This window comes from Camelus bactrianus, chromosome 6 (genome assembly GCF_048773025.1).
Source record: "Camelus bactrianus isolate YW-2024 breed Bactrian camel chromosome 6, ASM4877302v1, whole genome shotgun sequence".
In the NCBI taxonomy this organism is placed as follows: domain Eukaryota; kingdom Metazoa; phylum Chordata; class Mammalia; order Artiodactyla; family Camelidae; genus Camelus; species Camelus bactrianus.
The window spans coordinates 91,146,467-91,159,088 of NC_133544.1; the positions used below are offsets into that span (position 1 = coordinate 91,146,467).

Sequence of the window (12,622 nt, forward strand, 5' to 3'; positions counted from 1 at the left end):
CCCCCCACCCCACCGTGTCTCTGGGTCGGTCCGTCTTGACACCTTCTTGTCTTTCACTGTCCCACGTGCTCCATGTGCTGCAGATGCCACATCTGCTGTCAGCCTAGACTTCCTTTCCTTGCAGCCGCATCGGGTCCTGCTCTGCATTCTGCTGCCCTCCCAGCAGCCTGTCCCGCTCCCCTTCCCGGGACCCTCCCTGAGACGGGTCAGGGGTGCTCATTTCCATGGTGTTTCAGCACTGTACTGGTTTCCTAGGGTGTTGTAACAAATAACCACAAACTTAGTAGCTTAAAACAACAGATCTTTATTTTCTCACAGTTGTGTTGTCCAGAAGTCTGAAACCAAGGTGTCAGCAGGGCCAGGGTCCCTCTGCAGGCTCCAGGGAAGGTTCCTTCCTTGTCTCTTCCAGCCCTGGTGGCCCCAGGCATTCCTCGGCTTGTGGCCGCATCGCTCTGATCTCTGCCTCTGTCTTCTCCTGGCCGTGTCCTCTGTGTCTCTGTGTGTCTGTTCTGTCTCTCACTGGATTTACACGTCTACAAAGACCCTATTTCCAAAGAGGTCACATTCTGAGGTCCCAGGTGGATATGAATTTGGGAAGGATGCTATTCAACCCACTACAAGGGGTTAAGACCCAGATCCCGAGAGGAAAACTGAAGACAGAGCAGTGGTCGCCCCACCCAGACATAAGGGCTCCTTCTGGAGCCAACTGTCACGTTTCAGCCCTGCAGCCACCTGGTGATCACCAGTGACTGCAAGACCCTCTAGTGGGTTACATGGTCCCCCCCCCCCCGTAACTCACCTACAGATTGTTGGTAAGGTCCGTCTGTCAAAGCACACTATAGATAAAGCCTTTTCCATCTGGGGGATGGTGGTAGAGCAAAGGGAAAAGGGAAAGAATTAAACAAATCAAGGCAAAAATCTTCATCATCCACAAAACCATACACAAAAACCAGGGCATTCCTCCGGACCATCGATAAATAATCCAGACCACAAAAATAATACATTAGACAGCTTGTGTAATGGTAGCCCGTGAAAGACTGTGGAACTTTCTAAAATTAATTTTCTTCATTTGGGTTTATTAAAATTGCGCTCATCTATCTCCCCTGTTAAATATTTTATTTTTTCATATTAATGGCTGCAATTTCAGCTTGTGCCTGTTTCTGTCATTAACACTGTACAAACTTAATATCATTAGTAGTTTTTCCCTTAATTATGTGACTAGAGAAGAAAAACATCAAAGTTTCCGTGAAATTGGAATAGTATATCTAAATTGCCTCATGTTTATTTTAACATTAACAGTAAATGAAGCTAATGGGCTTTTATATTATTAAAAGCACTCATTTGTGTCCTGCCTGTTCTAATATATAACAGAGCTTTAAAAGATGTTAAATAATTAGTTATTTAATAGGGACGGGTGGGATAGATCACGCGGAAGGAAAAGTTGAGGGTAACCAACACACACAGTTAAAGGAGTCTGTCCCTTTTAGGCCTTTCAGATGGGATTCCCTCTCCCCAGGTTCCCTGCCCCACTGTTCATGTGAGAGCTCTAATTTATAACAACCCTGGAGAGTTGAAGCAACAAAGTCTATAGCCGCAGGCTCGTGGAGGACACACGCGTGGGGCGGGGCGGGGGAGGGGACGGCAATAATGTTGGTGATTATTTCTGGGCAACTTCCATTCATAATTCAGTACCTGCAAAGGCCCACGTGAGGCTGGGGCTCGGGAGGTCCTCTGCAGGAGGGAGCCGTGTAGCTGCTGCCACCGCCCCCCGCCCCCCTACAGCCTCCTCACTGCCTCCTGGTAGCAGGGTCTCCTCTGCTTTAGGGGATGCTGATGGATGGAGGCATCGCTCTGCATCAGGAGCCCAGGGAGACCCAGGGAAGGACTGTGGCCGGTGGGCCCACTGAAACCAGTCACCTTTTCTTCTATCCATTTCTAGTCATTCTTAAAGATTCAAATTCCACATCCTCCATTAGTCCTCTCCTGGTCCCTCTGTTTCCTGAACGCCTGGAGCAGTGGTTCTCAAACTCTTAAAAAGCTTGCATCAGAATCGCAGAGGGGGCTTATTACAGCACAGACCGCTGGGCCCCACCCCTAGAGAGTGTTTGATTCCAAAGGTCTGAGTGGGGTCTGAGAATATGCATTTCGAACAAGTTCCCAGGTGATACTGGTGCGGATAGTCTGGGGGACCACACTTTGAGAACTACTCAAGCACACGTGGTCATTCCAGACCATTAGGCACTGTGCTTGTACTGGCTTGAAAGGTACTGTGGCCAAGACGTGTCTCCTCAAACAGACAAAAGGTTCTTTGAAAGCAGGGACTCTGGGCTACGTCTGTATATCCCTCAGAACACCACTAGCTCAAGGATGGGTTCATGGTGTTTGAGCCAGTGACTCCTGATGAACAGACTGACTTGTGGCCATGAGTTTCATTTAATCCTTAGAGAAATCTACGTCTTATAGGTGAGGGCGCTGAGGCTTAGAGAGATGCAGCAGGTCGCTGAGGGTCACACAGCTGTTAAGAGACAGACAAGACTTGAACCCAGGTTCATTTCCAGAGCCCTGGCCAATGTTTCTGAGTTGAGTGATTTCAGACATGGGGACTGGGGAGGACAAGCCCCTGTGTTAGAGGGAAATCGACTGCTTTTGTCATTTTGTGTTAAGGATTTGGGACTTCCAACAGAGTTATATCTAGTAGAGGAGAACAGCTCAGATGATTTCCCCTCTGTGATCATCTCAGTTTGGGGCAGACCACACATCGTAAATAAGCTGCTACTCTCCTGCTCCCCTGCGGTCAATTGATGCACTTTGTCACCCTCATGTAGGTGCAGTCTCAGAGTCCTCTCACGGTGCAGCAACTGATTGGCATCTCTATGGCAGGATGAAATATATTTGCCATTCATAATCTAGTCCAATTTCTCCACCACGCTGGTGAGAAAATGGAAGCCCAGAGAAGAAATGCAACTTGGCTACACAGCAGATTAGTGATATGTATTAGTTATCTCTTGCTGTGTAACAAATTATCCCCAAACTCAACAGCTTAAAACAACATTTATTGACTCACAGTTTCTGCATGACATGAATTTGGCAACAGCTCAGCTGGTTGGTTCTGGCTCAGGGTCCCCAATGTGGCTGCAATCGAGACGTTGGCCAGAGATGTAGTATCTAACTTCTTGACTAGGGCTGGAGGATCTGCTTCTAAACAAGCTCACTCACTTAGCTGTTGGCTGAAGGCCCAAGTTTCTCATCACAGGAGCCTTTCTATAGGCTGACTGAGTGTCCTCACAACATGGCTTCCCCAGAACAAGGGATCCAAGAGAAAATAATGAGGATTTTACAATGTCTTTAACAGCCTGGTCTCTGAAGTCACACATCTTCACTTCCACTTTATTCTACTTGTAAGAAACAAGTCAGTAAGTCCAGTTCACATTCAAAGGGAGGAGAATTTGTTTCCATCTCTTGAAGGGAGGAATATTAAAGAATTTATAGACACCGTGATGGAACATGGTCTAGAACTCAGAGTATTTTTTTCAATTGTGAAATAAATCATGCAAACATACATTAAATATACATATACAGTGTAACGCATAACTATCATATGAACACCTGACCTAGCTCTTCAGCACCCCTGATCTCCTGTGTACCCCTTTTTGATTGCAACTGCTTTCCCCCCCAAGATGGAGCCACTACTTTGACTTCTATGTTTTAATTGTATTGCCTTTTTCATTTTACCACCAGTTGTGAGCTACTAAACACTATAGTTCAGTTTTTCCTGTTTTCTGAACTTCATGTAAATGGGATTGTACTCTAATGATTGGTGTCTGGCGTCTTTCACCCATCATTACACATGAGTTTCATCCATGCTTGTGCACGTAGCTGTATTTTATTCATTTGTTTTGTTGTACAAAGGCCCTCTGTATCTTTAATAATTCTTTTTGCCTTTAAGACTATGCTGTTTGATATAAATATAGCTATACCAGCTTTCTTTCAGTAAATATTTTCATGATATGATTTTTTTTTCATCCATTTGGATGTATCCTTGCACTTTTTGTTTTTTGGGTTTTTTTTTTTTTTTTTTTTTTAGTATTTTTAAGTATAGTCTGATAGTCTTCAGTTTTTTAATTGGAACATTTACTCCACCTATATTTAATATAACTCCTGATATATTTAGATCTATTTCCACCACATTATTTTGTGCTTTCTATTTTCTCCACTTTTTCTGTGTTTCTTTTACTTTCCTTTCTTGCCTTTTTCTGGATTAATGGAATATTTTTGACCATGCAGAATTGCTCCATTAATTAGTTTGAGAGATATATTCTGTTTCTGTTCTTTTAATAGTTAGCCTAGAAATTATAACAACATGTATTTAAAATTTATCAGTAGCTGCCATTAATCAGTAATACCTTTACCCTCCTCCTGGCCTATGCAAGGGTCTTAGAACACTTTCAATCCATTTAATCCCTGATATCCGTGTTTCTGTTTTCATATTTTAAAGTCTTTCTCCCTTCAGCACAACCTTTGGGCTTGTCTTCTGGGAGGCACTGCTAACGGCAAGTTTCTTCCCTCTTTTTTTTAATCTGAAAAGCCCCATAGTTACTTTATTTATAAAGAAATATCCACTGACTGCAGAATTCTAGGTTAGTGGTTATTTTTTAATCAACATGCAATTAGTCTGTTCTCGCTGGCTCCCACAGTTGCTATTGAAAGTCTGCTACTAGTCGAGATACTTCTTTTGAATAGATTGCAACCTGTGTGTTCCCTTCTCTGGCAGCTTTCAAAGTCTTGGATCTTGGTGTGCTTCAATTTCACTCTAATGAGTCTATATGTGAATTTCACTTACTTAACTTTCATGGGATTCATTCATTCATTCATTCATTTCATTCATTAAAACTATGGAGCAGGGGAAGGTACAGCTTAGTGATAAAGGGCATGCTTAGCATGCATGAGGTCCTGGGTCCAATTCCTAGTACCTCTGTTAAAAATAAATAAGTAAATAATAAACCAGATTACCTCCCCACCCCCCAAAATAAAATAAATAAATAAATAAACAAACAAACAAACAAACAAACATAATTACCTCCCTCCCAACAAAATTTAAACAAAAATAAAATTAATTAATTTTTAAAAACCTATGGATCAGTATCTTTCTTCAGGTCTGGAAATTCTCAGCCATTATTTCCTGAATTATTGCCTCCACCCCATTCTCTTACTCTTCTCCATCTGGAACTCATTTCCTACAATATTAGATCTTTCATTTTAACTCTCTTATCTCTCAATTCCTCTTTCCTATTCCCCATCTCCTTTTCTCTCTTTGCTGCATTCATCTAGTTCACTGATTCTCTCTTCAGCTGCATTTAATCTGTTATTATACCCACCCACTGAGCATTTAGGTCAATTATGTTTTTTATTTCTAAATGTAACATTTCCCTCTTTTTAGAATCTATTGTTTCTCCTTCTGATATTTTCCTGTTCTCTGCAGATATTATCATCTTTGTCTTTTTACTCCTTTCCAATAGCAAGCATCATTGTTTTATATTTTGTACATGATAATTCCAATATCTGAAATCATGCAGATCTGTTTCTGCTTACTGTTTCCTCGGGTTCTCATTCCCAGAGCTTTGCTTCCTTGCGTGCTTGGTTATATTTTTGTCTGAGTTGTTCATTTTTCTTGGGAAATTACTTTTGCTAATTTTTTGAGGTATGGGATGAAAAGATCTGTGTTTGCTTCTGCCAGTGCCATTAAGGCATTATCAGTCCAAGACCCTTTGAATTAAGTTCATGGCTACAGTTGTTCTGACCGTGCAGCTGATGTGGACTTGGGCTGCAAATCCACTTTTCAGGAATGGCTCTTTCCCCTCCTTCCCTGCTCAGAACTAAGGCAACTCTCCTAACAGTCCCTGAGGGTGTGAGGGGTGAGGCAGTCTTCCTTCTGGCTCACATTTACCCTAAGGGTTCCCTTTGGAATCCCACCTTTATGAAGGAGGATGTCCTATTAGATTTCCCATCTTGGCTGAGCCATGGGTTTTCTTCTCTCCCCAAATACCCTCCGTCATGTCAAAACTGAAGGTCAAGTTTGCTGGTTGGGCAAATGCTCACTGGGCACAGGTGGCTTCAGGACTCTCAGAGTTCCCACCCTTGGCCTTGGTGCTTCCTACTATCTTGTGAGCTCTTTAATGCTTTAAGAAAATATTTTTCATTTTATTCAGCATTTCCAGTTGTTTCTACCATGACAGTCAGAACAGACTGGGATGGAGCAGTCTGGGGGCTGCTGCAGTGGTCAGGGTGAAGCACAATGGCAGCTTGGACTGGAGCCGGGAAGAGAGAAAGAAGTGAAAGATTGATTCATGTCAGGAGGCACCATCAACAAACCTCCCACTGTGGGCGCGGGTGCTCCGGATGCACGGACTTGATACAGTGCAAACTGTAGGGCTTAAGAGATGCAGCTCTTCTTAAGGCTCAGTTGACATGAACGGCAGCTTGATTTCAATGAACCAGTCCTGTGACCACATGGATTATTGTGGCTCGGGGAGAGTTGATCATGAGACTCCCTGGATAAGAGATTCGAAGCTCCTTCCTTAAGTGGCCGTGCCAGATGGACAGTCACAAAGACAGTGAGGGGGCCAAGGCGTCCAACCATCCCCCAAAGTGGATGGGGCCTTTCTACATCATGACTCCCCTGCACCCACTCATCTTGCTTCCTGGTGTAAACACCCATCCCCAGGTAAAGAGGACTACACAAAGGGAGCAGGAGGAGGGGAAATAAAGAATAGAAACAGATAATAGAGGTAGGAATAGAGAATCATAAAAGGTCAAAATTAAGAATGGGAATAAGATGATAACATTTTTTAAAGACAACTGTTCCAAGAGTTGAAAATCATGAGTAATACAAAAAGCTCATACAGCTTAATATCAAAAAAACAAGCAACCCAATCAAAAAATGGGCAGAAGATCTAAACAAGCAATTCTCCACAGAAGACATCCAGATGGCCAACAAGCACATGAAAAGATGCTCAACATCACAGATTGTCGGAGAAGTGCAAATCAAAACTACAATGAGGTATCACCTCACACCAGTCAGAATGGCCATCATTCAAAAGCCTATAATCGATAAAAGTTGGAGAGGGTATGGTGGGAATGTAAATTGGTATAGCCACTATGGAGGACAGTATGGAGGCTCCTTAAAAAACTAAAAATAAACATATTATCCAACAATCCCACTGCTGGGCATATATCTGGGGTAAAATATAATTTTAAAAGACACCTGCAACCCAGTGTTCACAGAAGCACTATTTACAACAGCCAAGACATAGAAACAACCCAAATGCCTATCAACAGATGACTGGATAAAGAAGATGTGGTATATTTATAAAATGGAATACTACTCAGCCATAAAAAATAATAAAATAACATTTGCAACAACATGGATGGGACTGGGAATTGTCATTCTAAGTGAAGCAAGTCAGAAAGAGAAAGAAAAATGCCGTATGGTATCGCTTATATGTGATATCTAAAAACAAGGACACAAATGAACTTATCTATAAAACAGACTCACAGACATAGAGAACAAACTTATGGTTACCAGGGGGAAAAGGGGGTAGGAAGGGATAAATCGGGAGCTTGAAATTTGCACTTCCTGGGGAGTGATGGAAATGTTAGCTATTTTGATTGTGGTGGTGGTTTCATGGGTGTATACATTTACCAAAGTTAATCAAACTGTACATCTGAAATATGCGTAGTTTACTGTATAGGAACCATACCACAACAGAGGTGTTTAAAAAAATAAAATTATGAATTATAATAATAATAATATATTATTATTGTTATAATACAATTATATTATTATATTATTAATAAATAATATAATATATTATAATATAATGTAATTATTATATAATTATAATATAATATAATAATATTATTATTATATAAAATAATATATAAATATAATCAAATGGATTTTTAAAAATATAATCAGCTGGATTAAAAAATAAAATATTAGAACCTGATATATATAAAAAGCTAAAAATGTATGAGAGGGATTCACTTGGAGCAAATAAAAGAGTGGCTTCAATTCAAAAGTAAAAATGATGATAAATTGTTTAAAGTGCAAAATTTGGCGAAATTGATACAAGGGGTCCAGATAGGGATGCGGGATAAGAAAAAGAGAGGTAGATAATAAAAAAGAAAAATCTAGGTAACGTGAGGCCTGAGAGCTCCCGGGGAGGGAGAGAGAACCTGGCCAGGAAGGCGCCTGCTCTCCCCCCGACCCCCACCCTGGACCGCGGCATGGGAGGCACAGAGGCAGCTGTGAGGTGGGGGAGAGAGCCCCAGTCTGGGAGCTGAGAGACTCCGTCCCAGCTCCATCTGACTGCATCCCTGCAGGGCCCCAGCCAGCCCTTTCCCGCCCAGCGCTCAGTCTCCTCGGCTCTAAGGAGGGTGGAGCCAACTTGATACACACGGGGTTCCTTCTGCTCTGCTGTCTGGACTGGGGAACGCTGCCACCAGCAAGCAGGAGACTGGGGAGCTTGGTTTTCTGGCTTCTTAGGGGAAGCACTGAATCTGGAGGCTGAGGGCCTGGCTTTGAGTCTCTAAGCTTCCAGAACACAGCAGAGAGCAGAAAACAGCTCTTCAGCAGGGCAGCAGGGGGCAGAGGGTGCTGCCCCCTCTCAGTTCCCCAGATCAGGACTGTCCAGGTAGGTCAGCCCACCTGTGAGGAAACCCAGCCACACGCTGCGGCCACGCGAGCAGCATTCCAGAGCTGGCCTTCTTCAGCCCCTCACAGTCTGTCTGTCTCTCTGAACACTCAGGCCCTTGCCTTTTGTGGTCTTTATCCCAGCCCCCACGCCAGCCCCCAGCAGGGACCTTGCTGAGACCCCGCTCAGGGCACGTATGAGGGATGAAGATAGTACAAGTGATAACTCTGCCTCTTGTCAATGCTTGGTAGGTCCCATGACTTCACCTGCATGGGTTCATTGAACCCTCATGGAGCCCTTTAAGGTAAGGGCTATTATTATCCCATTTTATAGGTGGGTAAACTAAGGCTCAGAGCACTGAAATAACTTGCCAAAGTCACCACCCAGGAAGGAGCTGAGCTGGAATGTAGACTCAGGCATTCGGGTTCCCACGTGGTGAGAGTCATCATTCTGCTATGAGGTGAGTGGGAGGGAGTGACCCCGGACCCCACAGCCCACCAGCGGGGACCCCCAGAAGAGGCAGCCACAGTGTGGTGAGGGCATGGATGAGACGCTCTTACCTCACTGTTGCGGGTGGGGACCCCACTCTCCAACGTGCTGGCTCGTCCCTTCGGATCTCCTCTGCTTTGGTGCTGGGGCCAATGGAATCGTCCGCAACAGGGCAGAGCAGCCCTTTCAGGATAAAACCCAAGGAAGGAACAGCCAGGGGACTGGTGTTCCCTGGCAAAGGGAGATGGAAGCGTCCCTGTGGAAAGGAGCCTTGGGCCTGGAGGACTGGATAGCCTCCTAGCAGGCCCTGCCCCTTCAGTCCGCTCTCACCACCTTCCTCCCAGGGTCTCTGAGACACGGCTCTGCCACATCTCCCACAGCCCCCAGCCTTTAGCTGGCTCCCAGTGCTCGGGACACGCTTCCGCGGCCCCACTCTGCCCGCCAGCCTCTCCTCTGACCCGGACAATGTCTGCGTCTTTAGGATTCCGCAGCCCAGCTTCAATCCTGGGCCAGTGGAGTCGATGGGCAGCCCACGCTCCTTCAGCGTTCAAGGGCAAACACCGGGTGGAGGCTGCTGCCTCTGCCTTGGACTTGTCCCCTCAGGACCCGATGAGGACACGCCCTGTCCATCCTGTGAGGCCGCGGACCTGACCCTACCTCCCCACAGGCTCCAGGCGGCGAGTCGAGTTCTTTGGTCTTTCATGAACTTTCCTTTCTGCCTCCTCTGAATGGTCACACCTGGCTTCCTGCACTAGTAAAGCCCCCTCCTCTGGGCCCCCGGGTGGTGGACTGGGGGTCTCCCTGCAGTAGCCCCCCCCCCCCAGAGAGGGCCCATCCCTTCCTCTCTCCCTGCAAGTATTTCTGGTCCTCTTAGCTACAACCTTTGACCTGAGGAGGCCTTTAAGCCCAAGCTAGGCCTGCTCTGGGGAGACACAGGAGCCCCTTCCTTAAGGAGGAAGGAGCCAAAGAGAACACTGGACCACAGCCTGGGGGGTGGGCTGGAGAGGGCGAGGACCAGAAACGGCACCCTAGCCCCGCCACCCAGCCATCTGATCAATGAACGTTACTGGGGGCTGCTCGGTCGGTGCCAGGCAGACGTGGTTTCTCCCCTAATGGAGCTTGTTGGGTAGGGGAGGGCCCGGGGGACAGCCGACACGCTGAGCAATCACAAGCTGTGTGGCCAGGGCTGGGGCCAAATCCATCCTCCCCCCTGAACCTCAGTTCCTCTTCTGTAAAGTGGGTGCATCACTACCTCCCCCTCCACGGGAAGTGGGATGGCTAGATGATACAACACATAGAAAGTCTCCCCTGTGGTGCCAGGGGAGCGTGGCATTTTCCACACTGGGCTGAGTTGTAAGAATGGGCTGCAAATAATTTAGTGAGTCACGAACAATTTCCTTTACAAAGGAAACAGAATAAAAAACATTCTATGTATTCTCCGAATTAAAAGCATGATTTTATGAAAATTCTACTTTAGTTACAAGTATGTGTGGGGGAGTGTGTGTATACTGGGTCACGTGGGAAAATGCATTTTTTTTTTCCAAAGAAGGCTGAAGGCCACTGACCTAGTGGTTCAGAGCAGGCTCCAACACTCATGACACTGTGCGACACGGATGTGTCCCTTCACCTCCGAGCCTCCCACTGTGAGGACTACAGAGACGGTGCAGGTGAACAAGTCACTCAGAACACCACCCAGGACATCACAGGGCCTCTTCATGTTAGCATTTTCATATTATATAGCCAGACCCCAAGAAAGGGCTAATTGTCTCTGATTTAAAACATGACCAGGAAAAAGGAAGTGAGTGTCACTGTCCCTGGGTTTTTCTATAGCAATAACTAACATTTTTAGGCGTTTGTGTGTCAGGCACCAACCTCATTTAACCCTCACAGCGACTCTGTGAAGTCAAGTCTATCATTATTCCCATTTTACAGCTAAGGAAACTGAGGTCATGAGAGGTTGAGACTAAGAGAGTGGGTCTCACAGGAGGAGCAGCCGGATTCCCACTCCTGCCCCAGCACCAGTAATGCCCTCTGTCCTGACTTGGGGTCTCCTCTGGCCCTAAAGGCCCCAGTGGCCCCTATTTTGAGCCTCCTGGGCCGGCCTGACTGCTCTGCCCTGGTTTCCTCAGCCACTGGCTCCCACGCTCCAGCTGTTTCTTACTTAAACCCCCGCTCCTCAGGGCTCCCAGAGGCCGCCTTCAGCACTGGCAGCAGCCAGGTAGCTGGTCACAGGCGAGCAGGAGCTGGAGGGAGCCTGGTCTTCAAGGTTGGAGCCAGGCCTGGGGGCTGTGGCCCTGCCGGCCTTGGCTCCAGCCCCGAGTGGCCAGGAGAACGGGACTCAGCTTCTGCCAAGGTCTGAGAAAGCACCTGAAAAGGGGGTCCTCCCCCCTGGAGCCCCCGACCCAGGAGATGACCCCTCAGCTGGAAGTGGAACGCCCAAGGTGCCACCGTCGTCGAAGCCAGCAGCACAGGCTGGGTACCAGCGCCGTGTCAGCCGCCGGCTCTTACCCCATCGATCATCCAGTCCTTAAGACATATTAAAATGGATTTAAAAAGACATTTTGCATTTTCTCTCCTTAACACCCACATTATTGCCACACATCGGCTTTTGTTTTAATTAAAATCGGTTTTGAAATCCTCCATGAAACTTCAGTGGGATTGTTAAAGGCGGCAATTTCCTTATCGGCAGTGCGTCCACACACATACTGTAATAGTTATTTTGCAACAAAGCGCAAGTCTTATTAATTTAGCTCAATCAAATCAGCACCACGTTAATTTATGGGGCTGTAAAAATCTGGCAGTCCCGCTCTACATCAAGGAACTTAGGGCAGGCAAGACACCAAGCGGGATGTTTATTTTGTACAATGGTCCCTAACTGCATTTCTGTGATTTAAAAGCTTTCCGAGGCGTGCAATGATAATATTACACGCATATAGAATTGTGTGTTTGCTATGCCTCATTACTCCCCACAGAGACCCAAAATCATTTGGTATTCAACGCCTACCTAAAATATTTCCTTTTACATACAAATATTTTTTCTGCTTTAAATGGCTTCTCTATGCTAAATTTTTTTCTTTTTCCGGGGCCTTGGAGCAAGATGGTTTCCTACGTGGGGTTCTATTTTGGTCCAGGATTGAGCTTTACTTGTGGTTATTTAAGCCGGTAGCTGGCTTTTCCTCCGTCCTTCTCTCTGGCCAGTCCCTCCAAATTCGAAGCACGTGATGATTTCCCTGGAACTGATTTTGCATTTTCTGCCCCCCTTCCCACTCCCCCTACCCCTTCCAGATTCCTGCTTCCTGGTTTACTTTTACTGATGTCTATTTCAGCGTCTAAGAATGTTTCTCTCTCAAGCACATCTTAATAACAAAGCTTCACAATAATAATTATAGTGATTTGTCAGGAGATGCAGTGTGGCAGCCAGTGGAGGATTTGAAAGGCAC

The 12,622-nt window shown here is 45.8% G+C and overlaps 1 long non-coding RNA gene across 1 annotated transcript in view; it reads right to left on the reverse strand.

The window, feature by feature from the left end:
- Positions 1-303: 303 nt before the first annotated feature.
- The window catches only part of LOC105069459 (uncharacterized), a 38,923-nt gene continuing 26,604 nt past the window's right edge, over positions 304-12,622 (reverse strand). The window contains exons 2-4 of the long non-coding RNA XR_006725052.2: positions 9,254-9,413; positions 800-858; positions 304-544 (exon numbers count right to left, since the gene is read on the reverse strand). This is a non-coding gene — a long non-coding RNA (uncharacterized LOC105069459). The remainder of the gene's footprint in view (positions 545-799; positions 859-9,253; positions 9,414-12,622) is intronic.